The sequence below is a fragment of the Caretta caretta genome, chromosome 6 (assembly GCF_965140235.1).
Source record: "Caretta caretta isolate rCarCar2 chromosome 6, rCarCar1.hap1, whole genome shotgun sequence".
NCBI lineage: Eukaryota > Metazoa > Chordata > Testudines > Cheloniidae > Caretta > Caretta caretta.
This window is the reverse complement of record NC_134211.1, coordinates 56,363,603-56,391,181: the sequence shown is the minus strand read 5'-3', so window position 1 is coordinate 56,391,181 and position 27,579 is coordinate 56,363,603. Positions and strand designations below refer to the sequence as shown.

General features: G+C 44.1%; 1 protein-coding gene across 8 annotated transcripts in view; it reads right to left on the bottom strand.

The window, feature by feature from the left end:
- Window positions 1-27,579, bottom strand: part of TSPAN18 (tetraspanin 18) — a 178,311-nt gene that overhangs the window by 67,758 nt on the left and 82,974 nt on the right. For 7 of the 8 annotated variants that reach the window (XM_048853422.2, XM_048853420.2, XM_048853423.2 and 4 more), the window contains one exon: window positions 15,442-15,570. The gene's annotated coding sequence lies outside the window, so the exon portion shown is untranslated. Of the gene's footprint in view, window positions 1-15,441; window positions 15,571-19,405; window positions 19,550-27,579 lie in introns of all 8 variants that reach the window. The other variant, XM_075129542.1, reaches the window with a different exon arrangement.

Below are 27,579 nucleotides of genomic sequence, written 5' to 3'. Positions count from 1 at the left end.
CAGGCATTGGAACAATTTTTATAGCGGGGGTGCTGAAAGCCATTGAACCAAACTGCAAGCTCTCTATATGATGGAAACCACTTCAAGCTAGGGGCCCCTAGTTCCAACACCCGTTAGTACAGGTGTATTTGCTTTGCTGAATGGGTGGTGATGGTGGGGACTTATTAATGAAGTGGCTTGGTCAGCCTTGTACATATTCAGAAAATGAGAATATTATTTCTTGCAATAGAGTCATCATAGCCCTGTGTGAGCATCAGACTAATGTATCCATCGCCTAGTCACGGACATCTGCTGTTGCATGTCTGTGGACTGCAAAGAGCATTTTCATGTTTAAGAGGAAACATTTTATTTTAAATATTCAACAGCTGCGTTCTTCTTTGCATTGTTCTGACAGTATCTCAGTGAGACGGAAGCTGGTTCACAGGGGCCTGGTGCCACGTTACCCGCAGTCGCAAGCAGGACTTCTTATAGTGGCTTGCAACAGGAGGAGGCTCAGAAGAAGTCTCTAAAATTAAAGGCTTTTTCTGGAGATAGCAAGAGAGTTGGCTTTGCAAGTGGCACAATGTGCTTCACCCAGTGGGAGCCTTTAGAACAAGGCACCGAACAGCTGGGGCACGCTTTTATCATAAAGAGCTCAATAAATAGAAATAATAACAGCTGAATAAAATGAAGCCTTGAACTTGCAAGCTGCACCAGGTGGGTTTAATGCTCTTGCCTGCAGGTGCACTGAGCTTAATTCAGCTACTACTCTCTCTGCAGCCTCTTAGCTCTTGCATACATACATGGAGGACTTGGGAAGCCACGCTGCACTGTATCCAGGCAACAGGCAATGGTTTGCAAGTCCTGTTCAATTCATATTAGGACTAGTCAGGGCAGGTCTCCACACAGACCTGACAGAGGGGGTAATTTTCAGTTTTGCATCTTGAAAAAAAAAACAACCAAAACCCACCAGAATAAATTGAGGTTTCCAGCTGTCTTCTAAAGGAGATGACAAACTCCCTGCCCCTTTCCTGTACTATCTATTATTCACCAATGCTACCCACCAATCATTTAAGTGCCATTAAAAACACCATGTGCTTGATTCTTCCTTTTATTTCCCAGTGAAGCACATTTTCTCCTTGTAGATTCTGGTCACTCTACTGGGTATCCTTCAGAGATTACTCACCCTCTAGGGCCTGTTCTCAATTCACTGAGCTAGGATTTTGTCACATAAGACCTATTACACAAGAAGGCTGTTCATGCCAAGCTCCACCACCCCCCCATGGAGACTATGTAGATCACACAGGCATGCATTCATGCCCTTAGACCATTAAGCATTAAGAGAGTATGGAAAAATTAGGTAAAAAAAACAAATGTCCATTCATCTTCATAGTCAGGGGAGTTTTGCCATTGACTTCAGTGGATCCAGGATTTCACCCATGACAGTTTGGGCGAGTTTCCTCAGGATGCTCTTATCTTCCATCTTACTTCTTTTCAGCTTATCCCCTCCGTTTGAGGAGATCGCATGTGTCTCACTTAGGAGTCACCAAGGGATGTTTAAAGAAAGATTAAAAACCTAGCATAAAGTAATAAGCTATGAAGAAGCAGGGCTCTTTATAACAGGATGTTTGATAAACCACTTACACCAAGCCCACTGGCTTCCCTGCTGTTCTCCATATTCAATGCCCACAGCAAGGAACCCATAAGCCAGTGGCTCTCAAGCTATCTAATCGATCATAAGGGACTGGCTCCTCATTTCCAGCTGCCAAATTGCATTAAAGAAAGCTAAAAACGCATTGATCAACTTTTCTAATATTTACCTTCCTCGCAAACGACTGCTGTAGGCTGATGCCATATGGGTGTTACATCATTGTGAAGAGGAGGGGATACGTGATCATGGATGGGATGGAAGCCAACCATGAAATAATACCCCTATTAAAGTGTGATCCATGTTATGAAAAAGCTTGAGAACCCCAGCTGCAGACATGGTACATGATACCACACAAGTTCCAGTGAACAAGATGTATAACCTAAGAACATTTGTAATCATTTCAATACTGATACACAGTCTCAGTCAAGTGTTGGGGTTTTTTTTGTTTTTTTTTACAGATTGGCAACGTTACAAACACAAGACACAGAGGCACAGAAACGCTAAATTCAGGAGTAATGTTTGGAGCTGGAAATTCTCACAGCCCTGATGTGAGATTAGCTTGCTGGCTGCCTTCCTTTCTTTTGGAAGAATTTATGGAGCCTCCGAGGCTGGTCAAATATCCCCATTTCCTCTCTAATAGTGGTAGCTATTATTGCAGGAGACAGTACTGTATAAAGTTACTAATTATGGGAAGGCAGCAGGAACGAGGATATTTCTTTTAATACAGCATCACCCCCAGCTGAACTGCCGGGAAATTAGGCACAGCAAAGAAATAAGCATAGGTCCTCTTTCTGAAATAATATATATGCCATCATGTGCCAGCAATGCCCCTCTGCCATGTACATTGGCCAAACTGGACAGTCTCTATGCAAAAGAATAAATGGACACAAATCAGACGTCAAGAATTATAACATTCAGAAACCAGTTGAAGAACACTTCAATCTCCCTGGTCACTCGATTACAGACCTAAAAGTTGCAATACAACAACAAAAAAAGCTTCAAAAACAGACTCTGACAAGAAACTGCTGAATTGGAATTAATTCACAAACTGGACACCATTAAATTAGGCTTGAATAAAGACTGGGAGTGGAGGGTCATTACACAAAGTAAAACTATTTCCCCATGCTTATTTTTCCCCCCTACTGTTGCTCACACCTTCTTGTCAACTGTTGGAAATGGGCCATCCTGATTATCACTACAAAAGGTTTTTTTTCTCCTGCTGATAGTAGCTCACCTTAACTGATCACTCTCCTTATAGTGGGTATGGCAACACCCATTTTTTCATGTTCTCTGTGTGTGTATATATATCTTCCTACTGTATTTTCCACTGCATGCATCCAGTGAAGTGTGTTGTAGCCCACGAAAGCTTATGCTCAAATAAATTTTTTAGTCTCTAAGGTGCCACTAGTACCCCTCCTTCTTTTTGCTGAAATAATATGGTGCATCAGTAGGGTCTCTGGCCAAAGTACGCCTTACACATTGGTGTCAGCAAGGAGACTGATTCATGGTTTGCAATTCCGATTATTGCCACAGACATGGTTCTCTCACTCCCGGAAGCAAGACCACATTTACCCCATGCCTTCTGTTACTTTCAGTGGCTTCCCAGCACCTCAGAACTCCCTGAGAAACCATCTCATTTAATCAGCCTGACTCTTCAGCTACCTGTATGAGGTTAGTAGAATGTGCATAGGGCAGGCAATCAGGCATGCCTGGACTCTAATCCCAATGTGCCCACTGATTCACGAGGGTGAGGGAGAGGGAGGCCTCTTTCACTTGTGCTGCTCAGTCTACACAGGACATCCCTCACACATACAAATCTAACTAACTCAGCCATTGGATCACTTCCTCTCTAAATCTCTCCTTAAAACACCACTCTCCCCCACCTCAACAAGCCATCTCTGTAAAGGGTTTTGCAACGTCATAGGGAGAAGCAATAGAAATAAAAAAGGCTATTGCTTGTTTCAGGATTGAGTTGCATCGCAGAGCTGGAGGTGGTGCTGGTGGAAAGGAAAGAAGACTGAATAGCAGGAAGTGCTGCAGGGGAGAGTTGAGGTACATGGGCAGAGCGTGGCAGGTGGGGGGGCTCAGGCCTGGGATAGCAAGGAGTGCTGCAGGTGAGAGTTGAGGTGCACTGGCAAAGGTATAGGAGGCAACTTGCTCACTATCCCACACTCTGGGCTTAATCCAACAAGGTGTGAGCTCTCCTGGCTACAATTCAGCAAAGCATTTAAGTAATGCCATTTACTTAAATAGTGTTTATATGCTTAAAGTAAAGCACATTCTGTAGTGCTTTGGTAAACCAGGGCCATGTCACTCAGCACCTTGTAGGATTGAGCCCTCTGCCTGGTGCTAGTGAATGCTACCAATCCCTCACTAACAAATTAAAAACAAAGAGACAGTGCAACATTTAAAGGAATGAGGCAGAGAGCAGCTCAGACAGGACAGAAGCACAAAGAAACACTGATTGATTATGCCTGGCACCCCATTCCCAGAAGAAACATTAAAGTAGTACATGCCTGGAACATCAGCACTGTGCAGCACATGGAAACATCTGAAAAACTCACCCAGCCCTCCCATGCCCAGACAGACTCCCTGGCTGACAGACGTATTTTAAATGGTTCTGTGACACATTGAGACCTGGATCTCCATGAAGAACTACATTCTTTTCCCTCATTTCTTACCCATAAATTAAGCTCAAACCCCAAATGCCGGGGCATGTGTACTATGGTACCCATCCAACATACATTCCTCAGTAATAGCATCAGTGGGCAGGGGTGGGGGAATTGCTCACTTGATAAAATGCACAGGCAGGAGATAGGCAAATAATGAATGATATCATCAGGAGATCTGGGTGGTGAGGGTGTCATTTTGTCGCTGGCTGGAGAGAGCTCTTTCACTTATCTCCCCAAGTCACTGGGGTCATTCAAAGGAAGGAAAGGAACAATCATCAAAGATAACTTTCATAAACACTAAGAGCATTTAGGACCCTATCCTGTGAATTGGAGTTGAGGGCGCTCAGTAACTTACAAGGTCAGTTGTAACAGAAGGAACTGGAACAGCACCAAGAAAATGGTTTATCTGCAAGCTTGGAACGAGGAGTAATGAAGGTGAGTAAACAACAGTAAGAAGGTGTAAGCATTAGTGCTCTTACCCTCCCACCCCCAACATATCCCATGCTCCCCATTCTGTCAAGACTGTGGGGTCATCAACAATGTTTCCTCTAGACAAAGGATAGTAAGTTAGTTACTCGGTCTGCATCCCACATGGGAGGCTAAGGCCCCTTTGTAAAACTGATCTAGTAGGTAGGAGTGATTACTGGATCTGAAAAGGGATCTATTACACAAGAGCTGATCCCCTATTCCCAGGGAAGTAATCCATTAGACTGTGATGACTCTGGCTACTCTAATCAGTTACAGTAGCTCCAAGAAACAGGACAATCTCATGGTAAAAATCATTTGAAAACCTCACTGAGTGAGGCCAGTGTTTTCAGATGTGGATGCCTAAAGTTCAAGGTACATCTACATGGCAATAAAAGACCCATGGCATGGCTGCAGCTGGCCCTGGTCAGCTGTGGGCTCGTCCTGTATGGCTAATAATTGCAGTGTAGGTGTTTGGGGTCGGGCTGGACCCCAAGCCCTGAAACGCCATGCACAGGGAAGGTCTCAGAACCTAGGCTCTGCAATTTGTAGCCCTGCTGAGTGAACCTGAGTCAATTAACCTCCGCTCTGAGACATGGTGCCGCAGTGTGTGTTTGTTTTTTGCAATGTAGGCAGACCCCTGGGTAATTTAGTATGGTTTCAAGTGGCTCACTTTAAGCACCAAGTTTGAAAATGCTGATCTACACTTATGACTGGCCATTTTGCAGTTTCACAAATGAGCCATTTCTGAGTGCCTTTGAAAAAGTTTTAATGGGCATGTTTTTTACATGGTAAGTAATTTCTGGAGCACTTTGTTTGACACCTTTTTTTAAAAACATCAACCACCACCACCATGCCGAGATACAGACACACAGAACGGCCTGAAGCAGGACACCCTGAATATTACCCATGCACAATACGAACAAATGAAGTTGTTGTGAGAATTGTAGCTTCACATTTCCTGACTTCAGTGCATTTAAACTCACCAAAAAGCTTCATTAATGTAAAGTAATTTGACTATTGATTCTTCTTTATATTATTTATTTTGTACCTTAGATTTTGGCAGCAGGAGACAGATTACTTTCAGCCAAATTCTGGTCCTAATCAATGTAATGGGAGTTTCATCTTCAGTGCAGCTAACAGATAACGTATGAAATTGGGAGGGGAAATGGAAAAGTAAAGGCAGCTTGGCAAGTGATATTATTTTCCAGCAGCTTAATCCATACACTGACCCAACTCAGCCAGTGAGCCTGTAACACACAATAAACCTTCAGCTCTGTTCTGGAAGTCCAGCCTTTAAATATGAGAATTAGAGGATCTACTCTGTTCCCTTGCTTCTTATTTGTTGAGTATTTACAGGGTAAACATATTTTTAAACATTTTTTCTATTTTTTTAAGTGGATTTTGTTTTAGCTTAAAATTTAGACCTGTTTAAAAACTTAAATTTACAACCATCTGCCACAAAGGCTAAACTCACTATACATTAATAGAGAGTTATTTAAATATCCCATGCAATATGCTGAGCTCCTAGGACAAATTCTGCCCTGCTATACACCTTGCCTATGCAACACTCCCTATTTGAAATCAGCAAGGGTTGCATGTGGATTTAGTCAGAGTATACGTTACCCAACTATACAGTCATTACACTGACATTTTAACAGCGACATAGCAGAATATGGGAACTGACATACTGAGTCAGGCAAGGGTCCATCTAGTCTAGAATCCTGTCACCAACAGCGGCCAGTACCACATGCTTCAGAGGAAGATGAAAGAAACACTTCAGACGCACTTATGGAAGAATCTGCTCACAAGGAAAGTTTTCTCCTAACTGTCAATATTTGATGCTTGGTTTATGCCCTGAAGCAAGAGGGTGTAGATTGCTACCAAAGCTCTTGTGTACATTAGTATTCACAGAGAGGGCTACAGCTTGTTTGAAAGCTACTAACTAATGAGAGTTTTATTCTTTTTGGGAAATTGCAGGAAACCAAAAAGTTGTTAACAGCAGTGATTTCAAATGCCTTGATTTCAATCTGGTTCACTTGCACTCAGTGCTGTGAGGTTTGTTCCTTTAATTAAAAACTTGTTTTGTGTTTTGACTTTGAAATAGAAACCGAATGGTGGTGAAAGGTCCTCCAGGTATCCCAAGAACACATGCATGCCTGGCAGCAACAGTGCAAGCTTCCCTCATTGCCACCCTGCCAATGTCTTCTCAGTTCTGATGAGTTCATCCTTAACGGAGCATCTACAACTAAGAATTTAGCTGTGCAGTTCTCCACCAGTAATAGCAAATGGTGGAAGCTGTAATACAGACAAGGTGCGGGCATTTTTATTACTATGTCATTTAGCTCAAAATGCCTGTATGCGGTCTACATTCCAGCTTCCATCATTCATTCCACCCCAGTGAAGAAAGCCAGGTCTGAATTTTCCAAGTGTACCGAAGGCCTGTTGGTAAATAGTGTCAGTGCCCCATTCAGTCCCTGGTCTCTGCTGATACTGCCAACATAGGTGGCATTTGTCTCAAGGATGCTGGTACGTGTCCATGAGGAGCTGGTCTGAGACCAACAATTCATTTGTCACAGGACCAACAGCCATGAGATTATTACTTATTATTCGAACTACAATAGCATCCAGAGGCCCAGCTGACTTTAGCCCCGTTGTGGTAGGGACTGTACAGATACAGAGTGAGAGGAACCCTGCCCAAAAATTTACAATCTAAAGAAATAATACAGAGTGTGAGAAAGGAAGTCTTAGTACAGGAGCTAGGCAAAAATGATTACGATGTTTCACAAAAATACCAAATCATTTTCATTTTGCAAGTTTCAAAAAAGAACCATTAAAAAAAAAATGAAATTTTTTTATGGGAAGTTTTTTGTGTGGGAAATATTTGTTGATTTCTGTCATCGCACCTGTTTTTCTCCCCTTTCCTCTTTTTCCATTTTGTCACTAAGAGGACAAAAATAGAAAAACGGAATGTCAACACCCTTCCTCCCCTCTCTCTTCCCCCCTCCCAAGAAAACCCCTTTTCATTTTCAGGTTTCATCAAAAAAATATTTAAAAAACATCAACATTAAAATTTGTGCAAAAATAATTCATTTTCAATAAAAGGCCATTTTTCAGTGAAAAAACAACCTTTGACCAGTTGTAATTGTTATCCCCATTTTACAGATGGGAAAACGAGGCACAGAGATATAAACTTCCTTGCCCATGGTGTCTCAGGAAGTCTGTGGCAGAACTGGGACTTCAACCCAGATCTCCCTAGTCCAAGTTCAGTGCCTTAAACACAAGACCATCTGTCCTCACTTATTATTTCTGCATGTAATAAATATTAGTGACTGCTGATCTGAGCTTCATTTGAAGCAGGAGAAGGCTCAGTGTTTCAGACCCAAACTTTGTTCTGGCATTCCTTGACAAACCCCCAACCCTGCTTGCTGCCTAGTCTGCACCATGGGGAATCTCCAAGGCAACAGAGTAACTAATTCTTGACTGCCATTAAGGTAAATCCCCAATTTCATTCAATATTTTTGAAATTTACAAATCAAAAGCAAATCTGCCAGCACAGATCACAAAATAAGGAATCCAAAGCCTTTATTAATTCTCTGAGTGACAGCAGCCCTGCAGCCTCCCCCGGATGAATCATGATGTGAAAGGAAGTTCTGCTTTCCTATGCTGTCACTTTGTGTGAACTCCTCTTGACAAAACACTTTGCACAGGATATAATCAGACTGAAATTATTTTACTAACACATGGTATTGGAAACATTATCTTTGTTAATAAATACGTTTCTAGAGGCAAATTACTTCTTCCTCATTCACTCCCATTTAAAAAAATGTCACGAGAGCTCCCAGTTCCATAGGCAAGAAGACTCATCCAAAATATCTCCAGAGCATGGGCAGCTGCTAACAGTTTGAGAGTCAAGAGCCTATGAAAGTCTTGTTGGCCATTAAGGGAATTTTCAGAGAAGATTGAGCAGGTACATAGCCGTACTCCATATAGGCCAGAGGTAAGCAAACTGTGGCCTGCGGGCCACATCCGGCCAGTGGGACCCTCCTGCCTGGCCCTTGAGCTCCCAGCCGGGGAGGCTAGCCCCCGGCCCCTCCCCTGCAGCCTCAGCTCGCCATGCCACCAGCGCTCTGGGCAGTGGGGCTGCGTGCTCCTGCTGGGCAGCATAGCTGAGAGAGTCGCTGGCCTGCCCCAGTGCTCTAGATTGCGTGGCGGTGTGGCTGGCTCCAACCGGGCAACGCAGCCGCCAGTCCTAGTGCTCTGACCGAGATGGTAAGGGGGAGGGGGTACCAGGGGGCAGTCAGGGGGCGGTTGGATGGGGTGGAGGTTCTGGGGGGACGATCAGGGGATGGGGAACGGGGGGGTTGGATAGGCGTGGGAGTCCCAAGGGGCCTGTCAGGGGGTGGGGGTGTGGATAGGGGTCGGGGCAGTCAGGGGATAGGGAGCAGTGGGGGTTGGGATGGGGGTGGGGTCCGGGGGGGTGTGGTTAGGGGCAGGGGGGGTCCCTGGAGGGGGAGGTCAGGGGACAAGGAGCAGGGGGGGTTGGATGGGGCTGGAATTCTGAGGGGGATAGTCAGGGGGCAAGAAGTGGGAGGGGGCAGATAGGGGGCGGAGGCCAGGCTGTTTGGGGAGGCACAGCCTTCCCTACCCAGTCCTCCATACAGTTTTGGAACCCCAATGTGGCCTTCAGGCCAAAATGTTTGCCCATCCCGGATATAGGCACCTCTCTGAAGTGACTCTTGTTCTCTGCTCTCAGGTTTCATTTATATAAAGAGTCTCTGGCTGTCCTGGTTGTGAAGAAAACCTCACAAATGTGAACTTAATAGAAATGCAGAGATGGTCTACATGAGTCTGCAGAGAGCCAGGAACAATAGCTCAGAGAGGTGTGAACTGTCCCATTTATCCTAATGGGTGTTAACTCAAATGCCCAATGACAATAATTCACATGTCAAAATTGTTAACTATTTCATTGCTCATGCGAGAAAGGTGCATGAGGGTCACAGTTCTGCACACTTCACTGTGGGCGACGTTTCATTTTGATTCTGTAAGTGAGATACACCAACACTTATTCCCCCCAACCCCAATCAAGGAGGAGCTAAACCCAAGGTCTCGAGCAGAGTCTATGGGTGCATTCAAGTCCCATGGAAGGGCAGCAAAGCTCATGGAGCCCAGTAGAGCTCAGAGAGCAGGCACAATCATATTTTGAACAGCAGCACAATCTACTGTGAGCAAACGATTGATTTTGGTGACTCACACAGGAGGAACTCATTTTGTTGAGAGAAGAGTACCACGGTCTTCCCCACCAACTCAGCCCCTTGTCCAGAGAGAAATGGGGAATAAGATCCCCATCCAAATTTGAGACTAGCAACTCCTCCACTCCCACTCCTTTTTTATAAGGCCGACAGACAGACACAGGTGATACATTTCTGTAGGCTCCTCCAAGTCTACAGACCCCTGCTGGATAGGTCTATGAATTACAAAAAACACCCCAAAAACACAACATTGCTAATCTGATCAGAGAAATTCACTCTTCATGGTACCATGACTAGAGGTGGTCAACAATTTTTGCTTGAATTTTTTTTTTTTTTAATTTTTGGTGACAAAAAATGGCCTCTCGTCTCAAGGCAAATTTTCACAAATTTTGAAAATTTCTAGTTTTTCAACATAAAACCCAAAATTGAGAAACTGCTTTCTAAAGCAACCACCCCCCCCCACACACACACACACTTCATTTCATTCTTTTACAATGAAAGAACAAAAGGGAAAAAAAAGTCAAGACAAATATTTGTTTCTTTCAAAAAATTCATGGAAAGGTTTTCTATTTTTAATATGTTCTAATCCCAATAGAATTGAATATCACAATATGAAGGTCATGAATGGACCCCAAAAAGTTATTTCAAGAGCTTTTCACATCCTAGTAGCTGGATGGATTCACACCATTGAAATCAGTCGTTTCAGGAAAAGCCAGAATGGCTGGTAACACTAAAAAGCTGCGCTTGAAGTATTGGGGACTATATTCTGACTATTTTTATGGGGGGTGGGGGGAGTACCAAACACACAAAAACAACTCCAATAACTGCCTAAAACCCTCCGAGTTCTTAAAGCTGATTACACATTTCCCCCTCCACGCTCTCCTGCTCTCTTTTCAGGAGTTAGGGGATTCAGATTTATTTATGCTAATATTACTTTGAATGTGTTTTATGTGCATCACTAAATGGGTTTGTTTGGGTTGGGGCTTGTTTCTTCAGAGCAAGTGATTCTTGTTCATCAGCAAGCTAATCCTGCCCAAGAAATCACCGGGATTTTCTCTCTATCTGCTACCACTGCTCCCTGGTGAATGTAAATGTTCTCCTGAGCTTGACTCATTCACCCATCCCCCCTTCTGATTGAGCAGGTACCACAAGTCCTTCTCAGTATTTCAAAATTGTTCTTGTCAGGCCAGACAGGCCTCAGCAGCTAAATATCACAGCTGTCTGTGATTTCTGCTGACTGTTCAAACGCTCTATCTGCTTCCCTTCAAAGGGAAAGGATATGGTATGAAAACATTATGGCTATGGCTATGCAGAATTAAGTTGGACTCTTACCTAGTTCTTACCCCTAATCCCACTTCCTGTCCACACAGAAAAAACTCTGTCCCAGGTTTGGAGGTGCTTTCAGCCCCAGCTAGCTGACCCAGCTGGGGGTAGGCGAGAACCAAGTTCCAATTCAACTAACTGGAAACTACCCACTGTGCAGTGAGGACACAGGCTAAATCACTCCTTTGCAGACAGTCCTCCAATGGCCTTTGCAAAATTCTCCTCTCAGGTGATATGCCTGCCTTGTAGTGCTCCCATCTGACCTAATGTAACATTATGGGCACTCCCTGCCTCAGTTTCCCTTCTCTCAGAGGCCCGTAAGACCTCCACACAGTCCAAAAAGGTGTAAGAAAAAATTACCCTGCTGGGATTCTACTTTATTAAATACAAATAAACTTGAAATAAATTCTCTTCGCTTGGGCTTAGGGGCTGCACAGCTGCTGTCCTGGGGGCTTCTGCTTTTCAGTCCTGACCTCTCTGGCCCGTAGTCACTCCTGCTGGCTCAGGGGTGGCACAACCTTCCTCTCCAGGAACTGTGGTCTCTTGGAGCTCCTCTTCCTTAGGAGAGCATCTCTCTCTCTGAGCACCTCCCTGCAACTGAGCCCTGATATTTGTTTTATCAGGCCCAGATGCTCGTTATTCAATTAACTACCAAGATAGGCCAGTTCCCCTTAAATTAGCTCATCATGGGTAGCCTGGGACCAAACTCTGCTTTAAGAGGCCAGCAACCCCATGACATCCCCTCAGCTGATGGATAAGTTCTCCTGCAATTGACACAACTGATGGGAAAAAATCCCAAAGCATCTCAACTCAAAGACCCACAAAATATGCACACGCACACAGGCAAGTGCTGAAAGAGTGAAAGCACAGTAACTTAGCTAGGGCTTTGCCATGGGAACACTCAAACCTGGGGAAGGCTAATCTGGGCTGCTAAAACCCATGAGCCAATCTCCCAGGTTAACTCTGCAGTGTAGACACAGCCTTAGGATACATCATTACTGCAGAGTTAGCTTGAGTTCTTACTTGAGTATTGCCCTTAACCCTCCACTCCTCTAACACACAAAACCCTCTCACTTTAATTTAGTGGAGCTTTAAAACCAGACTTTGGCCTGGCCGCCAATCAATAGAGTTAATTTTGCAGTGAAGACATACTCCATGTTGTCACCGGGGAAATGGGGTTGATCCAGTGCTAGTGGAACTAGTCTCTGTCACTGAATGGAATGGAGAGAGCACAAGATGTGCAGATAAGTAGGCAGCCAAAACTGGCACAAGCCACCAAATTGCACCACATAAGACTTCAGTCTCAAGCAGTTTTACAAACAAAGCAAGAGTAGGGGAGGCATCCATGGTCTTCAGTGTTAAACCTCAGCTTCCTTTGTTAGCTGAGGACATGGGACTACATCTATCCTCTTTCACACACTTCATTTTCTACCACTGTTTGCAGCTAAGGCGAACTGAGTAACGGGTAATGCTTGGCTCAGTGGCACTTCACTCAGCCTTGCCAGGTCTCCAAACCCAGCCTTCATTCCACCAGAAGGTATGAGCCTAACCGAATGAAAGTTGGGAACATCATACAAACAGATGGCAAGTTCTTTGGAAAGGCAGAACCAAGTTATAACAGAGTCCCACAATTCTGGAAATGGTCGTTAAGGACCTGTAAAGCTGGGAGCAAAGGGAAGAAACTGCAAGTGGATCACTGTACCAATGTCCAGCTACCTGCTTATCTCTAAAACAAGATAAAATGAAAGGCAAAGAGGATCTTTATTGGATACAAATGGGTTACAGGAAAATTCACAATAGCAGCCTTTGCTCTTAACACTGCAGCAAAGCCTTAATAGTTTCTGTTACTTAGCGTGATCAACTAAACTGGGACTAGAGACTCAAGGTGAAATCCACTGCATGCACTGGACACAGACACAGAAATCTACCTTGATCCCTCTTGTCTACATATTCCATGCACAAAAGCAGAACAAAACTCATGAAGAGATGGAAAGAAGCTGACTATAAAAATCAATCTTTTGAATTAGTTTAGCAAGATGCTGCTTTTCCCATATGCTTAGAAGTGCCCTGCATGGAGTCTCAAACAATAGGCGAGGCTGGGTGTTGGAGTAAAAACAAGGGACTCTCTACTGGTACCCAGTCTCCATTTCCCCTGATGTCGGGTTGTCGTTTTGTGGGTTTTTTGGTGACTGCACTAAGAGGGGTCAATGGCTCCCAGCTAGAGAAATGCAGCTTCTGACAGGACCACCACCATGATTTATATTTTGTGTGCGCCTTGTACTCCACAACACCAACTCTAATGCCGTCCTTTTAAAAGCTAGCAACAAGATAAGTGTGTGAGAATGGGAGAGTACATGTGGCATATCCTATGCAATTTGTCTTCCTAGGATTTCTGAAACTCACAAAGGAGTTAAGTCTGGCAGGAAGGAAAATCCCAGAGGCAAATGCTTTCCCCTCCTCTAAGACATGCAGCAGCCAACCTCCAAGTAGAACTCAGCTGAAAAGGAATTGGTTATGGCATTTAAAATCAATGGATAATTTGACTTTGGACTCAACAGGCAACCCTTCTTCCCCTCCAAATACTAAATCCATGTAACTCTATCCCCAAGGCTTAGAAAATACTATGCTGATAAATACAGTCATTATAGTAAAATTTTATAGGCTATGTTACATTGTCTTGGCCAATAAATCTTGGTATCAGTGGCTTACTTGGTGTTTGTTAAACCACTCCAGATGCTTTAGAAAGAAAGTGATTGATCTAGCTACTGAAATTGGCCCAAAACCTCCCAATAACACAAAGCAACAAGATTAAAATTTTGCTCTTTACTCACAGAGGGTAACTCAGGTCTGACAGTCTATGCTCCCTGAAAACACAGAAAAAGGGACACCAGGGTAAAGGATAGAAAACAGAGGCTGACTACCAGGAAAAGCTTCCTTCCAGGAGGATCATTTAGGATGTTGGACAGTTTCCCAAGCGTAATGCTGGGAGCCTCCTCCACTGAAATATCTAAAACTAGATTGGACAATGTTCTGGTGAGGTCTGTAGGGAAGGACCCTTCATTTGCCTTTGTGTGGAGGGAAGGGTAGTCTAAACAAGATCTATTAGGGATGCCTCAGCTCTAATTTCTCTGATTATATGTTCAACTGCTTCTTCCACCAAGTCCTTTCAGTAAATATTGCCAGAGGCTACAGCATTCATCAAAGAAAGGGCTGGGGCCAGTATACAGAGGGACACAGAGATCCTCCAGCAATGTCAAACCAGATGCAAGGACACCAAATTCATACAGTCCAGCCAACTTGTCTATGAGAGAAACTGAAATTCAGCTCAGAGTCCAGCACCAGAGTGCTCCAGTGCCACTGACAAAACTGCCCCAGATAGTCACCAGCAAGAGAAGACAACACAACAGCTTTGCATTCCTCTTTAGTTTCCAGCAATATTGTTCTTCCTACAGGCATCTAACACAACTCACTGCCCTGCCAGGCCCTGAATAATGATGGATAAAAATGCTCCTGTGTTCTCACAGAGAAAAGTCTGTGGGTACCAGTCACGACAGGCAAATACAAGATGACAAGCAGAGGGCATCAAATTTTATGATCTGAAACACACACCCTCGGCACTCACGCTAAACCAAACATGGCTAGTGCAGCCCTATGGTGCTTCTAACAAGGAGCTGCGTGTGGCCAGCCTTCTCAATACAGTGCAGGAAACAGTCCTCCCATCCCCTTCTACTAATTGCATCTGCAGTGGTCAAGGGTTAAGAGGGAGGTAAACAGATTAATTCTATTAGACTCTGGAATAGTGTCTCAAGGGAAATAGGGAAAATCCCATCATTTAGAACAAGACAGGGGAATACACTGCAAGGGAGCTATGTTGGCCTATTTGAGGATTAGGGAGCTGGAATAGAAGGTGCCATCTTTTCTAGCTCCAGTTTCCATGAGTCAGCATAATGCAGAGTTTCACCTCTAGAACTACATGGTGGTGCAGCTACTCTAGAAACAAACCAGGGAAGATTCCTCAGCTGAAAGCAGCACAGTGAACAAGCACTGGCCAGCCTGGTGCCAGCAGAGTTAGAAGTGCTAACAGAGCCGCCTCCCTTACCTGAGTGCTGCCCGGTGAGAGGTTTTCAGCGCAATACTTGTTCTTTTCCAGAAGTCAGGTTGAGGTAAGCATGCGTCAGTCAGGATCTCCTTTCTTCATTGACCTGCTGGTGCTACTGGGCTGACTGACCTGTCAGGGACAACAAACAAACAAAATAAATATACCCTAGTGTCAGGAACTGGGAGAAGATTTCAGCCTTCATTTAGTCACTTCTGCTTATGCAGGCACTTGTCAAAAGTTCCTTGAGTGCCTGAATTAACTCAATGAAAACACACAATTTCTCCAGGCATAAATGCAGCAAATTCCCCAAGGGGCAATCCCTTTTCACTCCTCAATGCCACACCTAAGTAGCCAGCCAGGGCACAGTGGGCCCTTTACAGAGAAGGAGGAATCTGTCCACCAAGGCTATGAAGCATCAACAGAGTTGCTCTGTATCTGTTACTGACTCTTCAGGAGCAGAGCGGCCTCCTCAGAGGTTAGATAGGGTTTCATGGTTGGCGCATTCACAGAGTCATGGATTCCCTGACCTCCAGGCATAGGGGCAGCATGGAAAGAGGCTAGAAGGTGGGAATGAAAGGAAAGAAAGCAGCATCAAGGCCAGCATGGCTGGTAGAGTGAAAGAAATAAGGACACAATAAATGAAATCCAAGATGTAAGCTGGGGCAGACATTTGAAAGATGGAGACAAGAAATGTAAACTCAGTGAAGTGGCAGAGGGAGCGAAGGGAGCACTGAAAGAGGGAGAGGAATGATCTGACTGGGCAAGGAAGATGTATTTTGGATGCACTGGCGTGGAGTGACAGGAATGACAAGGAGGTTGGAGAGGAAGAGGCTGTAGTGATCCAGGAGGAACAGTTTTTGCCTTTGGGACAGAAAGGTGGGAGCAGATTGTCAACAGGTTGTGAGGAAGTTACAAGACTTGGTAACAGTCGGGATGTGTAGGAAGGCAGAGAGGATGGAGTCAAAGATGACCCCACGGTAGTGATGCTATGTGACCTGAAGGAGACCTGCTGTCCACAACAGTGGAGAAAGGCAAAAGTGGAGAGGAGGTTGGGAAGAACAATAAGGAGCTCGTTTTTATCCTTGTTAATTAGAGCTGCCAGTGAGCCATCCAGGATGAGGTGATGGAGAGACTAGGGTCACCAGACGTCCCGATTTTTAGTTCTTTGTCCTGCGTCCCGACCAATGCATGTTCGGGATGCCATTTGTCCCGATATTGTGGCTTTGGCCACTCCAGCGGTTTTTTTTTTTTTTTTTTTGCTTCAGCAACTCTGCTCCGGCCACCTTTTTTTTGTGGCTTCCCCCATGTGTCCCAATATTTTGTTCATTTCATCTGGTTACCCTAGGAGAGACAGACTGGCTAGAGAGAAACAGGACAGGAAATAAAAGCTGAATCCTTGTGAACGGATCAAGTCTCTCAGGGATGAGGTACTGAGTGAGAAGAGAAGGGGCACAAAACACTGTGCAACTTCCCCTCTTCCTCCATTTTCTGTGTAACTCCCAAGGAGATGCTGAATGAGCCACTTAGAAGTAGGAGTTGAACAAAGAGAGGAGTAGACTGAAAAAGCCAAAGGAGGAGGGGTTATCAGGGAGGAAGAAGTGATCAGCAGCATCAAACACTGCAGAAAGTTCAAGGAGGAGGAGGACAGAGAAAGTGGCCACAAGGATTGCCCAGGGAGAGACTATTCGAGACTTTGTCGACTGACGTTTCACTGGTGTGGGGAGGGTGGAAGGCAGATTGGCAAGTTACTGGCTGTATGTTTCAGAGAAGTAGTAGTTGTAAATGGTAAGAAGAGGGCTGCAAGCGGATGGTGAAGGTGTAGGGAGGCAATGAGAATGGACAAAGATACATGACTAGCCAGGAGGGGATGGAGGGGAGGGGAAAAGTTGGAGGGGATGTACATAGTGAGTAAACAAAAGACCTTGTAGTCAGTGGTTGGGGTAAAGGAGGAAGGGCCCCTGGGAGAGAAGCAGGTAGAGGAAGGTCATATCAGATCTTCTCAGTCTTCCCCTTGGAGAAGTCAGTAGGATGCTGGGAAGAGAGGGGGGAGAAGCACATGCCATACAGAGTAGTTGCTCTGCAGCTCTCTCCCTCTCTACTAAGCAACGTTGGGTCTGGATCGCACTCTTACTGACAGATGGGATTCAGACAGGAACTGGCGCAACACAGACCTATGCCAGAATGGTTACAGGGCTTCTCTCTCTCCTCACATTACCCCTTCACCACCTCTCTCCTCTGACTAGCACAGCTCTCGCATCCCCTGTGCCCTTTCTAGTGCCAGATGTCACACACCGGTCTGGAGTTTTAGCCTCTTACAGCATAGGAGGCCAGAGAGTGTAACAAACGCATTCATGGTTCAGGAGAAAAGATAGAAGACAAGCTCCTTTCAATCACCCACCAGACTATCCTTGTCCAATATTTGGTCCAATCCAGTTCTGAACAGTGGAAGAAATGGGACTACCCTTCTTTCATTTGCCAGACCATTGCGAATTCTAACAGATCTCATGATTAGGGATTTCTCATATAAACTGTCTACATTAATTTCATCCCTTTACTCCCAGCCCACCTATAATAAATCTGGTAACATGGTGATGTTAGTACTATAAGAAGACAGGAAGCCATCTACGTAGGTTTGCCTCTCCAATCGGTTAGGAGCTCAAACTCCTCTGCAACCTCTACACACTTTCATCTTGCTGATATCTACAATTCCATTTATAGCCATTTGTCACCTTTGATAATTAAATCCAGTCATTGTACTCTCTGGTCTGGTAAGTGCACTAGGAATTTATTTTCACACTGTGGCTCCAGTTTGGACAGTAGATGCCAATTTGTAGCTTCTTGCTGCTGTACCCTCTCTCTGAAATCCTGTGTCCTACCGTGCAGCCCAGGTGCCCAGAGGTGATGGGGAAAAGTTCTCCACCACTAGGCTGAAACTAACTCCTACATCTTGCAGTCTATAAGGGCACTGGCACTGGATTGGTGTATGTAGAAGCAGAGCCATCAGTCTTTCTCGGTTCAGTTCCCAGCTCACCCTAACATCAAAGAGTTGTGTGACAGAGAGCAGATGCCCCCTCCATGTGCAGGCTCTACAGATTCTGCCTACCAGGGAAGTAAGGAGTCCCTCTTCTGTACACACCTCAGTGAAATTTCTTCATATGTGATCCCCCTTTCTCTGTACCCCTGCTGTTTCTAGAACAGCCTTGAGCATAATAAAAGTTCCTAGAGTTGCGCATAGCCACCCAACTGTGCTCACACGTGTCCCTTATACAATGTAATATTGAGATCTCCTCCTCAAATTTGGTGTTTGTGGCTCACAGCCTTATGTTGGTTTAAAGAGCGCAGCTTGGTTCAGTGCTGGAGATAAAAAGTTTTATTTAGCCCTGCTCATAGATCCTTCTCCTGCCAACATTTGTTAGCTCTGTGGCACTGAGGGGTGGATGCCTTTCTTGTGGGTTTTTCTGATCCCTCTATACTTCCACAATGATGCACATGGGCATAAAAACACAATTAACCGGGCACAATGAATAGAGAGTGAGAGACAGAGAAGATAATGATGAAAGAAACATCTAAGCTGAATGTTTCTGTAAATCATGAGCAACACCAAACAGATGTAAATCCAGCCAACGTCTCATTACATTTTACAGCTACCATGATGTAAATATCTGTACATTAAATAGAGCTAAGATGCAGCCACGGTCTTAGCACTAATTTGATAGATGCTGAGATGAGCTGTATCGTTAATCAACATCTCAGCCTGAAACATGGTAAAAAGCTGTCGGCTCCTTGTTTGATGTGTGTATTTATTTACATAGACAGCTCACGAACATGCTGAAAGGCTGATGAGTATATGGTAGCTTTCCATTTTAAAGCATGCCACCAGGCACTCTGTATGAAGTGGGTCGTCTGGCCAGTGTCACCGGTTTCCATTTATTTCCTTTGGGGGTGCAGGGATGGGGCATCTCACCTCTGTGTCAGACATGACATATCACAGACTTGGCTCCTCGTCAACAACTTGCTATCAGAACACAAGAAAGCACTTCCAAATTTGGCCTCTGCAGCAGCACCACTCACTTCAAAGGCTCTGCACCAGCCTCAGGGACTTCGGTACCTTTGATATGAACATGAGAAAAGTCCCTTGAACACAAGTTGTACACAGCTCCTTGTGCAAAAAAGGAGAGCTAACTTAACAAGATAGGAAGTTAATTAAGTGGGTAAAATCCCACAGGTTGGAGGAACAGCTGAGGAATTATCTATCAGGTCAGTAATGAGGAATAAAAACCCATTACACAGACATTAACAGCTTGACATTAATCTCACACAGACATTAACAGCATTCCAGACCTGGTACAAGACTTGGAGTTCCCCATAGTGGCATATGCAGCAGGAGCTGCAGATCAAGCACTGGGCAAAACACATTTTGCCCACCTGAGGGTGATGCTGGCAATGTGCCCATAGGCTCACACCTATCCAGCATAAAATGGACCAGGTTATAGCAACCCACCTCTTTCACATGAGAATTGAGCCCATGGAGACCATAAACCCCATGTTGCAATGCTCTGTCATGGTCCCAGCAGTCTGGCTGCACTACACACAACAACACATGCTGAAGGGCCTGATTCTGCTCTTCGCGCAAATCAGGAACAGCTCAGTTGAAATCAGAGGTGATAGTCTGGCGTAAGACCAGTGTGAGAATCAGAATCAGGCTCAGAGTTTCCATGTAGCACACTTTATCGAAAAGGAAAGTAGCCATGGGCCATGCTGCAGCCCCTGAAGTTTTGTTTTTGACCATCCCTGTATCAGAGAAATTAAAATGAGGTTCAGAGAGGGCAGAGGGGGAGATAATAGTGAACAGATGACCCACAACCTACTTGATCAGGTGCTGAACAACTCCACTTCCTTTACCCCACAACATCTCCCTAGGCTGCTTGCCATTAAAAAGACTGCATTGCTCACCCATTACCACTCAGCAGCAACGAAGAATGCAATTATTTCCTATTCTATGTATAGGAAAATACTGTGTGTTTGCTCAGATGCCACTCAACAGCACGCCATGACTTTTTAATGGCAGCCACTGCAATAGTGACCCTCATGACATGAGCATGATCAGCAAAAAGGCACTCTGCCCTACTGAACTAGTTCTTCTCAAATTACTCACTAACAATCTATTTTGGGAACATTTTGGCTGTTCCAAGTTACTAGGGCTGTGGAATTTCTATGAATTTTTCCCCCCATAACTCCTTGACCGCCCTCCAAAAAGAGGTCTTCAAAAGGCCTTCCTGTCTTATTGTTACTATTTGCATTATAGTAGAACCTACAGGCTCCAACTGAGATAGAGCTAGAGCTGCTCAAAACTTGGGACTTCTGGTGTGCGAGAAATTTTGGTATTCTAAATCGGAACGAAACAACATTTTTAAAAAAATCCCCCAAAAATATGTTCAGGAACACTGACTGACACATGGCATCTCTGAAATGAAATTTGCTCCTTGGGACTGGCAGCTGTTGAGTGAAATGGACATTCACAATAGTTTTATCCCTGGAACATTGCCTGTAATTTAGCGAAAGTTTTTCAAATCTGATTCGCTTTCACAAGAAATTTTGTGTTTAATGAACTGATGTTTTCCAAAAAAACTCAAGTTGCATTGGAAAATTTCTGATCAGCTCTAGACAGAGCTCAGCTTTGGTAGGTGCCATACAAACATATAGTAAGGGACAGTTCCTGCCCTGAAGAGCTTACAGTCTAACTAGGCAGGACAGCAAAGAGTGGGAGAAACAAAGTACTATTATCCCCATTTCACAGATGGGAAACAGACAGAGAGATAAAGGAAGTGACTTGCCCAGAAGATCACACAGTCTGTGTCAGAGTTGGGAAATGAACCAAGATCTCCTTAGTCTCAATCCAGTGGTTTAGTCCGAAGATTTCTTCTCACTCTCTGCCTTTCCCTCTGGTTTTTTTTTTATTAGTTGTGCATGATGTTCTGTAATTAAGTACTGTATAAAAGCCCATACTCAAAAATTCAATCACCAATCCACTGACAACACTGTGAACAAAGAATTCCCCTCTGGCATGCAGAAACCTCCCCAAGGAGACTGGGTTTCTTTATGTCATATGCTGTGTGTATGGCAAAACACCTCCAGCGTTCGACACGGGTTTTGATCTATTTAATTGCAGGGCATTCTGCTGACCTGACCAATTAGAACAATGTTGCAGTGCATATATTCCTGAAGCAGATGTTTCATACGTTACCTGCACCTTATCAATCAACACAGTTAACACCCCTACCATATGAGATAATTATTTTGCAATTACATTGAAACGAATGATATTTCTTGCAAAGGTTTCATTAATTATCCAGGCTTGCCAAAGGGTAGGGATAATGGAATATTTTCCCATCATCGTTGCCTCTCATTAATCCCAATGCCCTCCTGGCCCAAAATCTATTGGAGAAAGAAACTGAAGGTGCTTCCGGAGTGATAGGATTATATTATCTACTCTGAGGGAGCAGGGTCCCTAATAAAAACATATGCATTAACAACGGCAATTTACATGTTGTTCTTTTAACCAGCACTCCCTTTGTTTTAATATGTTTAAAACGTCTGGATTCTAGGAACCACCACCTTCAGTGTAACCCTTTTAAAAATTATTCCTTCTTTATTGACTCAGGAGCTGCAATTTCTGTTGGCATGAACTATTAATTGAGATTTGCTGTTGCTTTTCCCTTCCTTTCCCTGGTGGCAGACACTGGCTGCTCTTTGGAATTACGAGGCTCTAGCACTAGTGCTTTCACGTTCAAAGCTGCCACTTCATGAGCTCTGATAATCTGGGTATTTTGTACCACTCATTTTCTCAGGTCCTCTTCTCCCTCCTGCATCTCCTTCCTCACATTCATCTGAGCAAGCACACGATAATGTCGCCTCTTGACACCTTTAGGGAGGATTTTCCAAGAATGACTGAAGCATCAGAGGAAAAGCTGAGCTCCAGAAAATGTACAGCAGGGGTGTGAGTCTGCATTGCTGGCAATTCAAGTATCCTGTGACAGAGAGCTTACTCTGGCCAGGTTTTGATTCTCCCTTTCAGAATTTAGTGCCATTTGTTCATTCCATTGGAGGCTCTGGGCATCTCCAGCATACATTTTTACTAGTTCAGTGCTTTAAGAGATTTCCAAGGGAAAGAAACTGGTATGCAAGGGGGTATTTTATAGCCTTGTATATCTCTTCAACTCTCTCTTGGAATGCATGCTTAATACCTCATAGCTAGTATCTCTGGTTTATATCTTCTTCAGATCCCCTTTCTCTAAACAAACTCCAGCCTTCCCACCAAACACAAAACATTCCTCTTAAGATCCAATTATTTTTCTTTAAAAGAAAAACAAAGAAATAACAATTTTAAAGGACTTAGCAATGATATTTCAAGAGAGACAAGCTCAAACAAACCCATAACTGCATGGTAGAGACTCAGGAGAAAGCCATAGGCAGGTATTTATGGGAAAGGATAAACAGTGCTATTCCATTATCCTCTAGAAATGAAGACTCAAAGCTTGTAAAATTCCCTTCCCACCCCTCCACTCAATCTAAACCGTTATGACCACAAACCAAAGCTATTACATATTGTGAGTCTTGGCATTTTCGTCATCTTCCAAATATCTAGCACATGGCTCAAAGGTTTAAACATAAAGGTTTCACTAATTCAGACCAACGAGTTTTGTGGTTAGTGCTTGAAATGAGATTGCCAAGTGCAAAGGAAAATTGTTTCTCTGAGCACAAAAGAAAAACACTAAAACCCCTTAGCCCGCAAACTTTCTGCTTACCAACTCCCTGCCCCACCCACCCATTCCCTCATGAACTCCTTTACAAAACCAAAGGTAGTCCTAGCTCTATTGACACAAAAAATAAACCCATAATTTAAAAAAGCAAGGAATTTACCACAGTTCACTTTCAAATTATCAGTACACTCTGCATAAGGCTGTTCTAGAGGGACAGATCAACATCATTGCAGAGTATAAATAAGATTCCTGAAAGAAATGCTGATGGGAGTTAACCAGATTAGAGCAGTTTTATATTAAAGGCAGCTTTACACCAAGTCCTATGGTGAAGGGAGTCTGCTCTACAGCCTTAGCTAACAGGCAGTTGGTTTTTAGCTCATGCGCTAGAGGCTCATGCACTAAGCTCCAGAGGTCCCAGGTTCAATCCCTCCTGCTGACGACCGGGGTCTGTCGGTGTTACACTATTCCCTGCTAAGATAGATGTACACATGCTAGCTCTGCTCAAGCTAACGAGGTAAAAAGTGACAATGTAGCCAAAGTGGCACGGGCAGCAACTTGGGCTAGCCTCCCAAGTACAACCCCATCTGCAGGGCTGTCCCTAGGAGGGTGCAGGGCCTAGGGCAGAAGTGACAAATCCATCACTTCTGGGACCGACCCGCCACTTCTGGGACCGACCGTGCCAGCCAATCGCACTGGCCCATGGGGCCCCGCAAAGCACAAGGCCTGGAGCAGTCACCCTGATTCACCATACCCAAGGGATGGCTCTGCCCATCTGAGTACATGAGGTGGGGGCAAGAGTCTAGCTGCTGTGATCATATTGCTATTTTTAGCTCACTAGTCTGAGCAGAGCCAGCATGTGTATATCTAGCTAAACTGGGAATTACACCTCCCAGCTGTAGTACAGATGTCACCCTTAGTGTTAGCTAACCAGGGTCTGACCATGCAACAGATCTACTCACTGAGGAAAGGCTGTAGGATTGGCCCCTAAAGGAAGAAGAGTCTCAGAATTTTCAATCTTTTTGGCACCATCATCACCAACAATAGAGAGCCAGGAGCTGCGAGGGTCATTTTCAGAGTGACGCCAGAATGAACTACTGATAGCACAAATCTGTATGGATGGAGCCCACTCCTCTGAGGCTTCCAAACACATATGCCCTAATTCATCATGGATGGCTATCTGAGAACATCAGTAGCTGGAAGGGGTGAAGAGTCAGAACTTCTGGAAATAAACAATAAACAGTGCACAGTGAACCACACAGTACAAGGAGGGATTCAACATTAACAAGGTGGTGGAAGATAGGATCATTCTGCCTTTTCCTCCAGTAGAATGAAAACCTCATTTCCAGGAGACAGGCAGCTCTTACAACCCCACAGCATCTAAAAAAGGCGTAATGGCTTCCTAACACTCAAATCCTTCAGGAGACAGCAAACTATAACAGACCACTTTTTATTTTTTATTTTTTTGCAATGCAAGGTAGAAAATGTGTGAGACAGTTCACTGGACCAAAACATATGTATTACTACCAAGAAACTTATTAGCAACCACAGCATGTGGTGAAAAGAAAAGATGAGGTCATGTTTTCCTCCAGCTAAAGCTCAGTTGTACAGCACCTTATGGCAGTTCTGTGCTGTATGGTATTTAGTGAAATTACAGTATGCAAGAGGGAACTACAGGGGGAGAGAGGGAAGGCTGTTTATTTCCTGTTGGTTACTTTCTCATGGCAGCATTCTTGAGGACTCTTGCCAGTTTACATTACTAGCACATGTGTCCCATTCTCAACTGTTTTTCATTAGTTCTTCACTTTTTCTTTCCACCCCATCCCAGAGTTTGCTGTTCTCTCCTTCTTTGTTCAATGGCTTTAACAACTGGAAAGCCCCAGAGTACAATAGAAGCCAGAAAGCATGGAAGTGGAAAGTTAGTTTGGTTAATGTTGCATTATTAACACCACATACATGGTAACATGTATATAACACAGTGAGATGCCCCTGCTAATTCTGCAGCAATATCAAATGAACCCAGTACCTAAAGTTCAGAGGATCTCAAAGCACTTTTAAAAGATGGGCAATTTTGATAAGCCCCATTTTACAGATGGAGAAACAGAAACAGATCACGGTCACAGAATATCAGTGAAAAAGTCACTCTGCTCTCTTGACACCCAGTAACCAGTGCTAATCACCAGTGCACTGCCTCTCTGTTGCACAGTTAAAGCTAGAGAAGTAATTTTCTGGGACAAAGATGCTACAGCAACAGAGGCAGGGAGTGATGCAATGCAAATCTTTAGGAGACAAGTGGAAAACCCAGCAGTTCTGAGCTGGTGAACAGAAGAGGTCCAGAAATCATCAAAAAGAACTATGCTCCCATTGAAATCGGTATTAAAAATCCCACTCACTACAGTGGAAGCAGGACTGAGCTCCCAAAGAATATTCCCCATAGAGTGAAACCTTTTGGCCCACATTTTCAAGTGACTAGTGACTGAGTACCTCCATATCTAGGTGCCCAACTTGAGATGCTTTGAAGGGGGTTGATTTTCAGAAAGTGCTGAGCACCCGGTTCCTGAGGATCATGCCCCTTTAAGCAGCCTCAAATTAGGCACACAGACTAGGAGGTACTCAAAGTCGCTAGTCAGTTTTGAAAATGTGGGCTTTTTGTCTTGCTAATCTATGCCATATTTTATGCCCCCCCATCCCTTAAGGCTCCACATCAGAACAAATATCTTATTTTCATATCTAATTTTCAAAACGTATGTTCTCTGTGCATGTGCTTATAACAATCCATAGAGGCTTGAAACCAAAACTTATTTTCTCAGCAATTTATTTTCCTCCATTATGCTACTTTCTTCACTTGCAGGGTCTGCTCCTGAGAACTGGGCTATGCACTAAAGCGAATTGATTTTTTGGTTCACTAGCTGAACGAAAATATGTGAAAATGTTTTTTTGTTTCACATCGGCATGAAACAAAGATTTTTTGGTTTCCTCAGCGAAACAAAATACCAAAAAAAAAAAAATTCATTTTGGGTCAGTTGAAACCAAGACATTTTGCTTTGGGGCATGGATAAACACGAGGAGGAGGCACGTCCCCGTTTTATATCCTAGTAGGCCAGTGGTTATGACTCTCACCTACTATGGGGGGACCCAACTTTGAATCTCTGCTCTGAGGTGGGGACGTGAACCCTGGTCTCCTCACTCCCAAGACAGTGGTTTAACCATCAGGCTATTGGCTATTCGGGGGTGCATTTCTCTCAATCTCTCCTGCTGAAGCTGCTCTACTTTGTCTAAATAATTAAATATTCACTGGAAAAGGGACTGGACCTCGGATGCCAGCTTCCCATGGGAGCAGCCTAACCACCAGGCTACAGAGTGATTCTCTCTTTCTCTGGCCCAATTAATAGTTAAATATTTATACAAAATGTAACAACTTCATCAGGAGAGACTGAAAGAGACTTACCTCAGAGTACACTATACCCATTAGTTAGAGTACTTGCCTGGGATATGGAAGAGAATGGAAAACTTGTGTTCAAATTCCTGGTCCAAATCAGGCAGTGTGAGGTCCTGAAGGTGGGTATTCCAAATGAGTGCTCTGACCATTGAGCCAGAAGGCAAAAGGGGGGCACAGGCACCATCACCATCACCTGTTATGAATCTACCCCAAAACATTTATTTTTGGCCAAAACTATTTGGCTAATTTGACATGAATTTGTGAATAATTTTGGGTCAACCAAAACAGCATTATTTGATGAATAAACTCTTAGTCTGAAAAAATTCTCCCAGCTTTACTATGCACACTGGTTTGTTATTGTAGGGTTATGCTTCACAAGTGGGGCTGTGCACCTGGTTTTATTTTTTATAGGGTTGCCTGTGAATTCTTACTGCAAATGAGCATGGCTTCACTGATGCCTAATTTCTTTCCTCACTAATTTGTATTGTTTCCGTTCCCCCCCACTCCCCCCACTATTGCAATAAACGTCACATGCTGCATGTCAGCATTTCACACCATGCTGGAAACCATGAGAGTGGGAAGAGCACGACACTTCCCGCAAGAGCTTGAGCAATCCTGACTGAGGAAGCGTGTGAACAAAAAGGAGTCTATTGGCCTGATAACATTAGCTTTTAAGAGAGCTCAGCTCTCATCTAAACCATTCCACGAGAATTATGATCTATGGCAGACAGAATATGGGCTAATTAAGCAGAGTTTGCTCTCAACAAACCGCAAGAGGAAAAAAACAACAACTTTAAATTGCTTGAACTCTCCACTGAATTATTTGTTTTGGACTCATACAGAAATCAGGCTCCCGCTAATATCACCACAGTTCTGTCTCAGCCACTAAAGCAGGTAGCTTTCTTCAAGGTCTATATTCCATTCTAGATGAAGCCAGATCTA